The 13854-nt window shown below is 42.6% G+C and overlaps 1 protein-coding gene across 1 annotated transcript in view; it reads right to left on the bottom strand.

The window, feature by feature from the left end:
* Positions 1-12877, bottom strand: part of ZNF148 (zinc finger protein 148) — a 34223-nt gene extending 21346 nt beyond the window's left edge. Inside the window, exon 1 of the mRNA XM_075710821.1 lies at positions 12856-12877. The gene's annotated coding sequence lies outside the window, so the exon portion shown is untranslated. The remainder of the gene's footprint in view (positions 1-12855) is intronic.
* Positions 12878-13854: the final 977 nt, after the last annotated feature.

The following is a 13854-nucleotide window of genomic DNA, read 5'->3' as shown; positions in this document are numbered from 1 at the left end:
TTATAAAGTACTAGAAAATAGTTATTTTGAGAATTTATATGGGAATTTCTACCACTGTACAGTTAACCCCAAAAGATTAATGCAGAATTTCTGCCCTTACACTAAGAAACTCAGGCACTCAGAAGTGCTCACTCCGGAGACTTCAGATGAAATCTATATGCAGGAAAGAAAGCACTACACAATAACTAAGGTTAGCCAGCATGTTCTAAGGACGTTTAGTAGTTTATAACTTTAGTCCAACTGGTTAAAATTTCATGAAATTTCATGTATTGCATGCATGCTTCAAGCTGAATCTTTGTAAAAATATGTCAGATAATGTATCAAATGTTTTTTAATTTGATTTTGGTAACAGTGCTGTTATATGACATAGCTGAGCCAATCTAACAGCTAACTCATCAAAAGGGGCAATCCTGCTCCCTCCTCCTAACTGTGAGAGTCCACCCTATCTTTTGTGCCTGCTCTGGTGCTCATATAAATACATACTGGTTTATGCAGTCCACCAGCCCGGCAAAAAAAAAAAATATTTTTTTTTTTATTTTTTTTTTTTTAAGTTATTAATTTTCTGCCAGGTTAACTCACTGACTGGATTTACCACAAAGACAGTGTGTCAGAAGCAGCTCAAAACAGGGTGCAGGAGCGGGCCCTTCCCTGTTCAGCATTCGCAGCCTAACTGTCTCAGCCCATCTCATATAATTTCACCTTGAAAATAAATGGAAAAGAAAAATATGTTGCTTTTTAAAAACTGTGATTTTTTTTTTTTTAACAAGCCCTGAAATTCCTTGGGTCTCACCACTCCTCTACTGTCTGCAAGTATTTGTGAAGCATCTCTTCTCATCACTAGCACTATGCTAACATAGTTTTACAGAAGATGACAACCTGCTGTTGCTATCACTTACCCTACTGGCCCAAACGGCATAGGTCTGTATAGGTGTATGTATAACAGAATTTCTGTTCTTTTCTTTCCAGACTGCTTTTTAAAATCCTTGAAACATTATACACAAAAAGCCCTGGGAGAATACAACAAGTCATATGCAAACTTACAGCAGTCAGGGATACCATGATTAAGGTGCCTTGGTTCATCATGATTTGCCTCTCTAGCCTATTGGCACTGTGATAACTTTTTTTTAATTAAAATATTATATATATGATATATATCTTGTTCTACAAAGGATCATTTCCTTCAGCACACTGGATGGATCTACTCCACAGGAACAGGTGAAACTAGTGAGATAGTTCATAATATCCTTGCTCCATTTGTTGCAAGGGCTGAAATATGTACAAACAAGACACAGACAGCAGGAAAAGAAAGTCATAACCATTTAAGCAGTTGAATGCTATCCTGCAAAACAGGATCCTATGCTTGATCTGGCCAGAGATCTTACACAATTCTACACAAGCCATTTCTACCAAACCTTTTCTTTTTTCTTTTTTTTTTTTTAAATAGGTGACCAATAATTATACTTTCCTCATTTTCTGGGTGCTTATCCTGACACATTTGGGTCAGATTTACGCTAAAAGCTGCAATTATATCAATGACAGCAATATTTTGAAAATACAAAGATGGATGCAATGCTGCATATTATTTTTTTTAAAAAAAGCTCTTAAAGTGCTCAATGGACACCCACACCAAACACAAATTTTCATCTTACTCCCAGGCATCAATTCTCCAGCCATAAAATAAGAAATATCCATTTCCTTTCTCTGAGGCATAGTGAAATACTTGTAAGAATGAACAACGTTCAATACAGGTTACAAGGGTGAACTAATCAGTTTACAGTGCTCTTGTTCCTGCGGCCAGCACAGCTCCTGAGGGGAGAAGGTCGCACACGTAAGATGGAAAGGTAAGCCCACGAGTTACTTTGGTAACTACTGTGAGAAGTGGGCGAGAGGGGTCTCGCCTCTCCTGGGAACTAATCACTGATCAGAAAGCTCAACCAGTAGGTTTCCAACTAACACAGAGTTGCCATATTGGTGGAGAATCACTAGAGGAACGGGGGCACACAGATGTAGGGCAGTCATCAAGAAAAGGTAACCACGATAGTAAGACTGAAGAGAGGAACACTGGTTACCACCATGATGTTGTAACAGAACTGTAAGAGATCTGGCTTCTTTTCTCAGCTCTGTCACTGCTGTTGGGCAAATTGTTGTCTTGGCAAATCATTCCCCGCCCCGTATTTCCACTTCCTTGTCTCCAAAACAGGGGCAATGACCCACCTAGGATTTAGGTGTGAAAAAAGCAGTAGGAACTATCTATGAGGGCCTCACAAACCTACTGATAATATTACAGAAGTTTCACAAAGAAATATTTTCATTCCGCCTTCAGAGCAGGATTAAGCAGAGCACAGTAAGAGAACACACGTTATGCAACGAGAAGAAAGCAAATTACAGAGCAGCTGCTTATTCAATGAGCAGCATGTATCCTGTACATTCTATGGTAGGGGCATCTGGGGGGGAATATTGTGTTCATGTATCACAAAAGACTACAACATAATATTAAGGTACAATATATTAGTAATATAGTGATATACATACACTTAGGACGGCAAAATTAAGGTGGCATAGGTAAAGCTCAGTGCTGCAATTTTAACATTTGCGTGCTTGACTTATACTTAAAACTGTTCTTTTAAGAGCATGTTTTTCTTGCCTGTGATATCTTCAGCTTCACCATTTTGTAAAAGGCCATGTACACGCATTAAAGAAAAACAGTAATTACAAAAAAATTCAAGCCAATTACTTCATATGCCCACATAGACTAAATAACATTGGACAATAAGCTAACAGAAATATAATCGAGAAGGCTTTGATCCAAAAGATTTGAAGTTAGCAACAAAAGCAGTCTCAGGGAGTCTGGAAGACATCCCTCATTTACATACATGACAGCATAAGGAAAACTTTCAAACCGCAGGTGAGGAGGATGTGGATAACGGATACAAAACAGATCTTACACAGCACAGGCAATATTTCTAGGTCTTACTTCAGTATTTGAAAGCATTATTTCAACACAGGTTCTCAGGCTGTGAGGGCAACGCAAGTATTTTAGAATACAGGAACCATTCTCCTAAGTTGCAATTTCAGTTTTAGGACATCGGCATGCACTAAGTACATATTTTTTCCCCTAATTTCATTATGGTAAACTTATTGAGGGTAAGCTTACTTTCTGTGTAACGTCTAGAAACAAGTTCTGAGAAATATCCTTGCCTGTCTGTAGACTAACTTTTCATGTGGTGGTACTAGCAAGGAACATTTTCCTATTTAAACCTGCTGAGGAGGCAGTGTCATATCCAGCATAACTTTATTTTTAATGTATATTTATTGCATTTTAGTTGTGTTTCAAACATGCTCTTCACCTACACATGGAACAGTAACCTCAAAAAATCCAATTAGTCCGAAACACGATAGAATGAATACGTCTCTAGTAAAAGATTCACTGCAGGCAGACCAAGCAAATCCTATGCTTTCTATATTGTTTTTCAAACACCACAGTGTTACATTCAGTGGCCATCTTTCAAAGCCACCAGTGGCCTGGGCCAGAAGATCTGAAAGAGCCCTTCCTAAAGCTCAGAGACACAGATCTCGGTTAACTGCTTCACTCCACTCCTCCAACGCCCTAGGTCTAACCCTACCTACAATAAAAATTAAGGCCTTTCAGGGACCTACTCCACAAGACTAATACACCTAGCAACTAAAAATTATGAAACTAAACATGAAACATAAAAAATAAAGTACTTCAAGCACATAAATATCTACTTCATTTTACTAACATAAACGCAAGGCCACACACAAATAACACAGTCGATGGAAAAAATAAGCCCATATAATAATCCCCTGAGGAAAGAAAAAGAATCACAGGTGACAGTTACGAATCAGAATGCACAAGACATTTCCATAAGGTGTTTGGACCCTTCAGAGATGGCAGCTGTATAAGAATATGAAAACAGTGAAGTGACAGCGATTTAGATATCATTAGAAGCAGCATCTCAGACACTTTGTTCTGGTGGTAGCCCTTTCTTTCCTTTACCGCATGATGAAAAACAAGGAGCAGAGGATCTTGCGATGCTCCATTAGGGGGCCCACGACCACTGACCAACAGTAAAAAAAAAAAAAAAAAAAAAGAAAAAAAGAAAAAAATCTATCATTGTTCTTCAAAGTATTCAACCAGTTATGAACTGGGCACCAAGGAGCAATTTTCATTAGTGGAATCGGAGATTGTCGTGGCCTAACCAGCACTCTGTTACAACACCATCAGAACAGCATCAAGCATCTTCATCAATAATAAGCAGAAGAGTCAGCACATAAACAGACACATGTTAGTATTTAAAGACAGTATGAAATCAGCCAGAGGGAGAAGGAATAGAAATAAACTGTAAATTAATGGAAGTGAGCAACTAGGTCACTTTCCCAAAACCCCCTCTTGGAACACAAGCATGTTACAGACCATGTAAATTTGCCAAGACAACAAAGAAGTTTTTTAAGAGTACACTTCTGTAGAGTTAGGATTTTTTTTCCACATTGTTGCAACAAATCCACCACCTCCACCAACACTGGTGGTCAGATTAAATCAACTAAGAACTACTCCTATCCCGCTTACATAAAATTCCAGAATTGTAAATCAGCCTCTTTTAGTCTGGCTGATCTTCACTCCAAAGGAAAAAAAAAAAGGTCAAATCAAGTAACTACTAAATCCAGTGTGCTTCTGCAGCGTATCTGCTTCAAAAGACTATCCACAACCCCGACAAGAACTTCCAGGTAACTCTTCACCTTGATACTCCGAGAACGGTATGAACAAGGAATCCCACTGACTTCTATCACATACCCCAAGGTGATTACTCTTCATTACAGTTTTACATTTCTCAAACAATTTTAAAGCACTTAAGCCCATTTTCAGATCAAGGCAAGCCAAAACATGAGAAGTCTAGAAACCATTTTATAAGAGCAATAATAACAGATATCCTCGCCCATTAACTAACATTGAAAATAATCCAAAAAATAAAACTTAGACTTCTCAGGATTGTGCCCTCTTGAGTAAAAAGATTGTGGAAATTGGATTCTACCTCAATGACTTTGGTACCCTGCAGCTAATTCTCGCTAATTAAGTGCTAGAATACACTAAAACAGAAATTCAGATTGATCAAAAGATATGATGCATGTTTATAATAACTCCTGTAATTATTAGGAACAAAAATCTTGAAGGTTCTTGATGCCATTAACTCACAGGCCAACAATTAAGAGCTACCATCCCAAACAGGTCTGAAATTTCTGAGAACCCATAGCCAAATAACTTCATGTTGAAGCCAAGTCTTAGTGAAATACATTCAATACAGTCCATACTACTAAGCAAGCAGGAAACAATCTGTAAAGTAAGAAAATATCCTTACAGAATTCTGGTAAAATAAAAACCCAGCATGTCCTGTGTTTATGGACTGCATTCCAGATACTATTTTCTCATCCAACCATGTTGAGGCTCAAGTCCTCGCGCCCTCAACCCATTGATGCAGCTGCACTCACCCAGGTTCCCTCAATGCACAGATGTGTCCCATAGGTAACAGGGCAACAATTTCAGGCACCCAAGATGCGAGCACCAGAGCCAAAACTGCTTTGCTGAACTTGTGCCCAGCCAAAGATGGGAAATGAAGAGTTGCCCAATCTCCCAGCAAATTTTAAGCATGTAACACATAACTACAACAGATCACATGCTTTCTAGATATGCAACCATACTCTCATCACCACCACAACTGTGGAAAGCCCCACGCCTGTCCTGTGACCTATAAAGAATGTAAGCCGGGGATAACACAAAGGCTTACTAGACAGTAAACTGCAAGGTCATGCAAAGAATTGAGAGATTAGGTTTTATGTCAGTTTGTCCTTTTACATTGGTGTTCCTTGAAAAGTGTCAGTAAACTTGCACTTAAAGCTGCCTTATATTTGATCCAATACAGTGTATATAACACGGAGTATAGGTTCCTATCAGGCACCAGAAAAGCCTGAGCACACCTGGCTTGCATGATCTGCTTTTAACTGTCAGATTAAGACAACAAGCCCACTGGTTTTGTCTACAAATTGCCACCTATTCTACATATTCAAGCAATATACTATGACAACTGGATGGTCATCCTCTGCATGCTCCTTTCCTATAAACTCTATTTTATTCGCCCTCCCAATCACTTAATTTCATGTTGGGTATAAATAATTTGTTTATTGTTTAAAACAAACTGTTGTTTTAAATACATAAAAATTCTTTTCTACAAGTCATTTAAAAAGAAAAGTTCATCATTTCTATAAGGAAAAAGCAACATTAAAGCCAAGTAGCTTTCCCTTACTTCCTCACATCCCCTAACAATACAAGCTTTCCCGATCCCCAGAAGACAATCACATAACTTTCACATCCTTTTGCTGACTCAGATGAAAATTCATCACAGAGTATAACTGTCAGGTTCACCAGTGACAGAGGAAGCTCCTGAGAACAGCAGCCTAATAAAGTCTTCCTTCTTGAGGGATGACGGCAGTCCTTCTCCCATATGAATCTTTTTTTTTTTTTTTTTTTTAATAGTGTTAAAGCAATATTCATGCAAGGCACCTTCACACTAGATTTTACCAAAAAAAATGGTTATAAGGTCAAAACATAAGTTGAAAACCAATATTCCACAGACACTTCTAGAAGACCTGCAAATGACTGTGGTCTAAAATAATTGTATCACATCTTGGTGCCCTGAGGATTGACCACCTCCCTCTACACTTGACCTACTGTGGTCATCACAACAGTTTACCAATCTTGCATAAAAAACTCCTTTGTTAAAAGAAACTTTAAGGACACAAAATGAGAAGATTTCTTAGATTTATTTATATAGTTACCATTGTATCCAGAAATGCTCAGTGCTATAAATGACCCAACTTAAAGTCCTGACAACTGTCACCCATCTCAAGTGTATTTCATCTGATAGCGACTCACATATAACTGTGACCTCTGTTAGGAACCACTGTGTACGTGGTCAAAAACAGAGGAAAATCATACTTCAGGAGGTCAGCAACAGAGATGATAATTTGCTTTAGAGTACTCTTATTTGAAATCATCCACTGCATCTGGAAATACTGACTATTACAATGCTTACAGACTAAAAAATCATCCATGGATCCCGTGAAATGTACTCATTTCTTGGCTTTAATATTCATTTTGCTCCCTCTCCCCTCCCTTTTCAAAACTGAAGAATGTTTGCAATGCAATATTACAGATTCACTTGTTTAAAGCAAGACTAAATAGTTTTCACTACCAAAGGAAGCCTGCAGAAAGCCAGTGAATTCACAAGTTGCTTACTTGCTTTACTCCTTCCCAGTAAACTACAAAAACACAGCTACATCCCAGGCAGCTAACTCACATAACATGCTGCTTACTGTTTGGCAAAACAAACTTCACTTTATGCTGAACATTTCTCATACTCGATGACTAGAGCTTTAGGCCAGACATCATCATAAATACCTGCTAAAAGTATTTTTACATATACATACATACATATGCACACGTACTTTTTAGGAGTGTGTCACCACTTTCTTGTTTCAAATCTAATCCCAACAAAAGAAAAAAAGAAATCTGGCAAATTTTCAGGGCAATCATGTAGAGGTTAAAATTCAGAGTGTAAAAAGATGTTTGTTTCCCCTTTCTTAAACACTGCTAGTGAACATATGACTGTCAAATCTGCCCAGAGTCAATATTTCTCACTTCACCTCATGTGCTAAGGTAACATGACCTGGTCATGATGTTACTGGCATTGTAAACCCTTTTAATGATGTCTTCTCTATCCATTTTGGGGTACATAAGTAGTAAAAGTTAATACAGACTTTATGGGAAATTATTATAAAAACATTAAGATACTTGTCAAAAATTTTATGAATGGACATCTTTTTACCTTATGAATGTAGCCGCCATTTGAAACAATTTTAGAGCAGAAGACTTATCAGCCTCATATCTGAGTTCACTTACACAAATACCAGAACAGCTTTATGCGTTAGTAATATCACTTGTTATATCAATAAATTATTTTGTTTTGCAGACATTTTACAGGCACCTGGATTTTTGGCCTGGTTGGTGGGTTGGGTTTGTTTTTTTTTTTTTTTCCAGTGCAAGAGATCTAGACAGTTTATATTTGATAGGCTGTTCATAAATTATACCCTACTGCTGTTTGCAGGTTGGAACTTCTTCCCACACAGACTTCATTTTATCATCAGACTGTTTAATTCTGCGCTTATAAAAATGTCATCCTAGTCATAAGGGAAGGATTAGACAGTACTGTCTTAAAGTTTTCTGCACTAACTGTGACAAGATGCAGGTATTATAATACTAATATGCCAGCCGAGTATACCAACTGCAGGATCAGACCAATATATATAACCCGTTAAACAGCTATGTCTTGCTGTTTTCCAAAGTGCAGTGAAATCACGAAGCAATATAAATTAGTAATACATTAACTATATTACAGTATTTGCACTGCTACCTCTTGATATCATAGCCTTGAATACATTAACACACTGATAATATCGTGAAGAGTACACTAAAAATTATTTCTGAGCAAAAGCACTATCAGTCTCTGTATTATCTCCCAAAATAAAATTCTGACAATATGGAAGAAGTCATCAGGAGATTCTAACCCTTCTGCACATTGTGCTTTCCACAGTCTTTCTAAAAGACACTGAATTTCCCCTGAGGCCACACTTATAATCAAATTCTGTGAGAACATACTATGGATTTTTCCAGATATTTTATCCAACATGCTCAATATTTGAATGATATATGAAAAATATCTCTATATGCAGTCAAGGGAAGACCATTTAATCACTTATAATATTGAAATACATATGTTATTGTATTTTAATTTGTATGACAATTTGTAATTTACATAGGTTAAACCTATGTCACTCGTGTAGTTTACGGCATTATTGCTGATGTAGAAAATATTCTGTTCTATGTAGATGATGACAAAATTGTGTATTTAAAATGTATATAGAGTACTAATGAGCTAAACAGATGGAGTTGTGTTTTTAACTTCACTGGAAAGTACTGAAATAAAGTAACTAACAGCATTTCTGTAAATGAAAATAAATCTCATGAAAACCTGAATGGATTTTCTTTTGTTAAACAGAAGTTTGTGCTTGGCATATACCTATATATTATAGCCAATGGCTGCGTTTTGCTGACATGTCCTGTCAATAGCCATGCCTCAGCTCTTAAAAACCAGTAAGTTAAATGTATAAGCTCAATACTAGTTCAATGGTTTCTGCATAGAGTCCGGTACACAGAAGTCGGGGGGGACACAGGGGACAGACAAACCACTTCATGAATCTCAGTACTCCAGGAAATACTACTTTCCCAAAAGTATTTCTGTCAAAACCAAAACCAAATTAAAGTGCAAGTTAATCACAGTACTGATCCTTCACATAAGCCCCGCAACCTGATAGAAGCAGACACCCATGTCTACTTACATCCATAGAGACTTTGCAGGACTTCATTTGTCTTTAAACATTCAGTTATGCAGATCGGACTGCAAGCTGAAGGCTGGAATCTATTTCATCGTAAATGATGCTGGTTTGAAAGGCAGCTACCATTAAAATGCCAGGCAAAGGCACAAAAACTACTTATTTTAAATAAAAGATACCTATTTCTCTGTTAGATCCACTTGAGAGTCTTCAAAGTAAAAGATATTTCCAGTGGCATTTACTTTTCATTCCTTGTCCCATTCATTTAATAAAAAAGACATTGTTAAGTTTGGACAAGAAAGCTGGATATCTCTGTTTCATGTTTAGGGTCTCCAGAACAATAGCAGTATGTTTATTTATCGAAGATGTTATACCAACGTTACTATTTCTCATTTAACTTTTGTTATTCGCACAGAAAAATGTATTTTATATTAGAGCTAAAATTAAACGAAACTTAATCCCAAATTATGCTAAATAATTAAAGTGGTTTTCATAGATTAAGACCCACTCCATCAAGATGCTCCATACAGACAGGTCTCCATTTGTGATATTTACAATGGGACAACAGCCCACATAGCAGTCCTCACCAGAGGAAGACTCTACAAAGACCCTGGTCACAAAAAACATCACAAATTTCTAGCAGCAGATACAGAAGACAATCCCACTATGCTTTTCCCCCAAAATACTAGAATACAACAAACCTTTCCTTCCCATTAGTAAATTTTAAAATGTTTTACCTAAATCCATACACCAACAACCGACAGCCCGAAATTCACTATTTGCAAATTTACATTATCAAACCTATCAGGTGCAAAGAACCCATCTAGAACTGAGCTAAACTCTTTTAGATGTACTGTCACCATATTTCACTAGAGTAATATATTCTTAGGATTCTCGTAGTTCCACTCTAACATTATTGGTACACAGAAGTTCTCGGCTGGAAGCAAGAACTTCCAGCCTCAGTGGTTTTACACCACCAGCTCTCTCTAGACTACGTGCATACTCCACAGAGCTTTAAATCCTAATACAAATAAACTTGTATACACTAAACTGAAAGGGAAAATCATCTTTTGAGAAGCTACATACTAATATTACAGAAGTACATGTTCCTTCAGGTGAACAATTTAACCTGCAATATAACTTTTCACATTCTGAGTCATTTTTCTTCCAATTTTTTTTTAACCAATGTGGTTCTTCAAGTAGCTACTTACCTACTTACAATTTGATTTCATAATCCATTACATTAGGGATTTTCAATAAATAGAATATGTTTGCAATACAGTAGAAATTAAACACATATGGACAAGAAGGACAGTAACAGAAACATAGATTACACATACATCTGTTCTCTCAGGCCTTAGCCTGAGGAGCAAAGACAGAAAAAGTACATGTGCACATGGCAGCTAAATACAAGAGGTCAGCCTCATCTTTTTTAGCTTTATTCAGTTATATGAGCTCACTGACTAACTACATGGATATTTGGGGAACAGGGGCATGCAGACATCCAAAAACAACTACAAAGAAAATACTTTTGGAAACTGAATACACACGTACATTCAGGTCCGTATTCATCAAGAAAGGCCATGAAAACTGTTTTCAGGAAATCACGCAATTGAACAACTAATTTTGTAGAGTTTTCCTTAATCACCGCAACAAGAGCGGGGTTTGCCTGCCTCTGCTGTGAATCTGACTGTACCCCGTACCAGGAGTCTGCAGATCCCATGAGATCCACAGGAAAGCAGGCCTCGTGAGCTCTGGAGCTTCCCAGCACAGCCAAAGCTTCTGCAGATGACAGCTGTCACTGGACGCACGCACGAATCCCAAACACTGGAAGCGGCACACTAAAAAACTAACACTGCCAGAAGGTATGCAAACTTTTTACACAGCAGGACAGATTTAAAGTCTAGATCAGCCCATCAGTTTATCCAGTCTGATTCTGAGTACAGCATAAGAATGCCTTCAAAAATTGGTACAGGTTAGCACTATTTTTCCACCTCTTCCCTTCACAAGGCACACATCACCAAACTCATGGAGAAGGACTGCAAAAGTTGTATCACTTACAAGGACGAAATCTGATATGGGCACTCTAAAATGTTTAAGTGTGACAGGCCCAGGTACATTTTCCTAGCAAACTTGTAAAGTATTACTGAAATCTGTGAATAAGTACAGAAAATAAACAAAGCAACTGAGATTCTATTCAGGAGAAAAAACACAGTCCTCTGTCATATGTCTCGTACCAACGGCAAAGATGCCGCTCATCAGAAATAAGACATCTCTCCCATCTAAAACTTCTTGGACCAGAATGTCACATGCATGCAGACCGAGAGATAGGCCATGCTCCAGGCAGACTTTCAAAGCAGGACTAAAGCCGTGATCACCGGATTCTACATACCTACTTTTTTTATCATTGTGCAAAAGCCCTCACAGCTGCTCTGAACAGTTTACGAAAACGAAGCGATCAGAGAGATGATTTACATTTGCAACATAAATGTCTTCCCTTTTTATGAGCCAGCTTAATACAGACATTGCTGCACTCATCCCAGCTGAGGTTTGGCAGGAACCGGGGGAGGAAAGACGATGAAGAGTGAAAGTGTTTAAAGCCCAACTCATTTCTCCTCAACTCCTACTGGTCCCCCCTGCCCTCCCCAACCACTTCCAGCCGGGCACTTGTTAGCAGCTCCCGACGCTGGAAAGAGGTCCCTTGCAAAAGCTTCCTCCGAGCAGCTGAGAGGAGACTTGGAGAAGGTTATTCAAAAAATAAAATCAAAGAAATTTGCACAAGTCGGCACGCTTCACCTATCTTACACCAGGAACAATGGAGCCGCGGGCAGCGGGAGGATACGGCCGCCCGGGAGGACGGGGCCGGGGGGACACGCTGCCCGCCCGCCCGCCCGTCCGTCCGTCCGCAGCTCCGCCGGCTCTTTGTCCGTCTGTCAGACGGCCCCGCTGGCAGCGCCGGCCCCATCCCCACCTCCCCGGCGAGGCCTGCTTGGCCCCGCAGCGGCCCCGCGGCTCCCGGCCCGCCGGGCTGGGGGCCGGCTCCGCCGGGGAAGCCCCGCCGCCGGCCGGGGGCAGCGGCAGGGAGCTGCCGGCGTCCCCCGGCGCGGCGGGGAGCGGGGGCGGAGGGCGCCCGCCGCCTCTCTCCTCATCCCCCGCTCGCCGGCCTCTCCGCCGGCGGGGCCAAGCGCGGCCCATGCGGGCGGGACGCGCCGGGCCGGGCCGCGCCGAGCCGCGGCCCCCCCTTCCCTTCCTTCCCGTCCCTTCCTTCCCTTCCCTTCCCTCTCCTCCGCCCTCCCTCCCTCCCTCCCCGCACCTCCCGCCGCGGCGGCGGGCGGCGGGCGGGCGGGCCCGGCCGGACCCGGCCAGCTCCCGCTCCCGCCCGCCGGCACTTACCGGCCGCAGAGCTGCGAAGAGAAGGCGGGCCGGGCCGGGGCGCGGCGGCGGCGGCGGCTCAGAGTGCCCGTGCCGCGGCCCCGGGCATGGCGGGGCGGCGGCAGGGCGCGGGGGAGGGGAGGCGGCGGGGGAGGGGAGGCGAGGCCGAGGGGAAGTTGGCGGCGGCGGCGGCGGCTCCTTCCTGCTCCGGCGGGGCGAGCGGCGCCTTCCCTCAGCCTCCTCCTGGCGGTGACAGCGACAGCCCGGCCAGAGCGCCGCCGCGCCGCGGTGCAGCATGGGAAACACGCCCGGAGGACCGGCGGGCGCCCGGGCGCGGCGGGACGGCGGCGCGGCGAAGCGAGGAGGAGGAGAGGGGAGCCGGGCCGCGCCGCGCCGGGCCTCCCGCCGGGGCCGGGGCCGGGGCCGGGGCCGGGGCCGGGGCCGGGGCGGGCGGTGTCGGCGGCCCGGGTTACGCGCGGGTCAGGAGGCTGGCGCGGCCGTGGGAAGCCCCGCCGGGCGTGCCGGGCCCCGCGGCGGCCCCGAGGGGAGGTGGGGCGGGAAGGGCCCTTGAGGCCGAGCGGGGCGGCCGGGCCTCGGGCGAGGGGGTGGCGCTGCTGGCGGGGAGCGCTGGGGGTGCCCCCCCCCCCCCCCCCCGTCCCCCGGTGTCGATCCGGGGGCTTCATTTCCAGTACGGGCCCTCGGAGGAGAGGGGGCTGCCAGGGAGGGGGCTGAAGGAAACCCCGATCCCCCCCCGCAGAGCCCGGTTCCCCTCTCCCCGTGCACCCCGCTTCTCTCGGGTGAGGCCTGGGGCTGCGGGCCCGATGCGGGAGGCCGCGGGAGACCCCAGGCCACCGGCGCGCATACGGGGGTGGTGGCTGCGGGACTCCCGTCGCCTCCAAATCCATCAAGAAGTCCTGAGATGAGTTTTCTGCGATGTAATCTCCACGATCGTGATGTCCTCCATGACCCCACACAGTAAACAACGTGGAGAATTGCTAGAGGCCAAATCTTCGTAAAGCC

This window comes from Pelecanus crispus, chromosome 5 (assembly GCF_030463565.1).
Source record: "Pelecanus crispus isolate bPelCri1 chromosome 5, bPelCri1.pri, whole genome shotgun sequence".
Classification (NCBI taxonomy): Eukaryota; Metazoa; Chordata; class Aves; order Pelecaniformes; family Pelecanidae; genus Pelecanus; species Pelecanus crispus.
The sequence above is the reverse complement of the archived record's forward strand: the minus strand, read 5'-3'. Positions and strand labels throughout refer to the sequence as shown.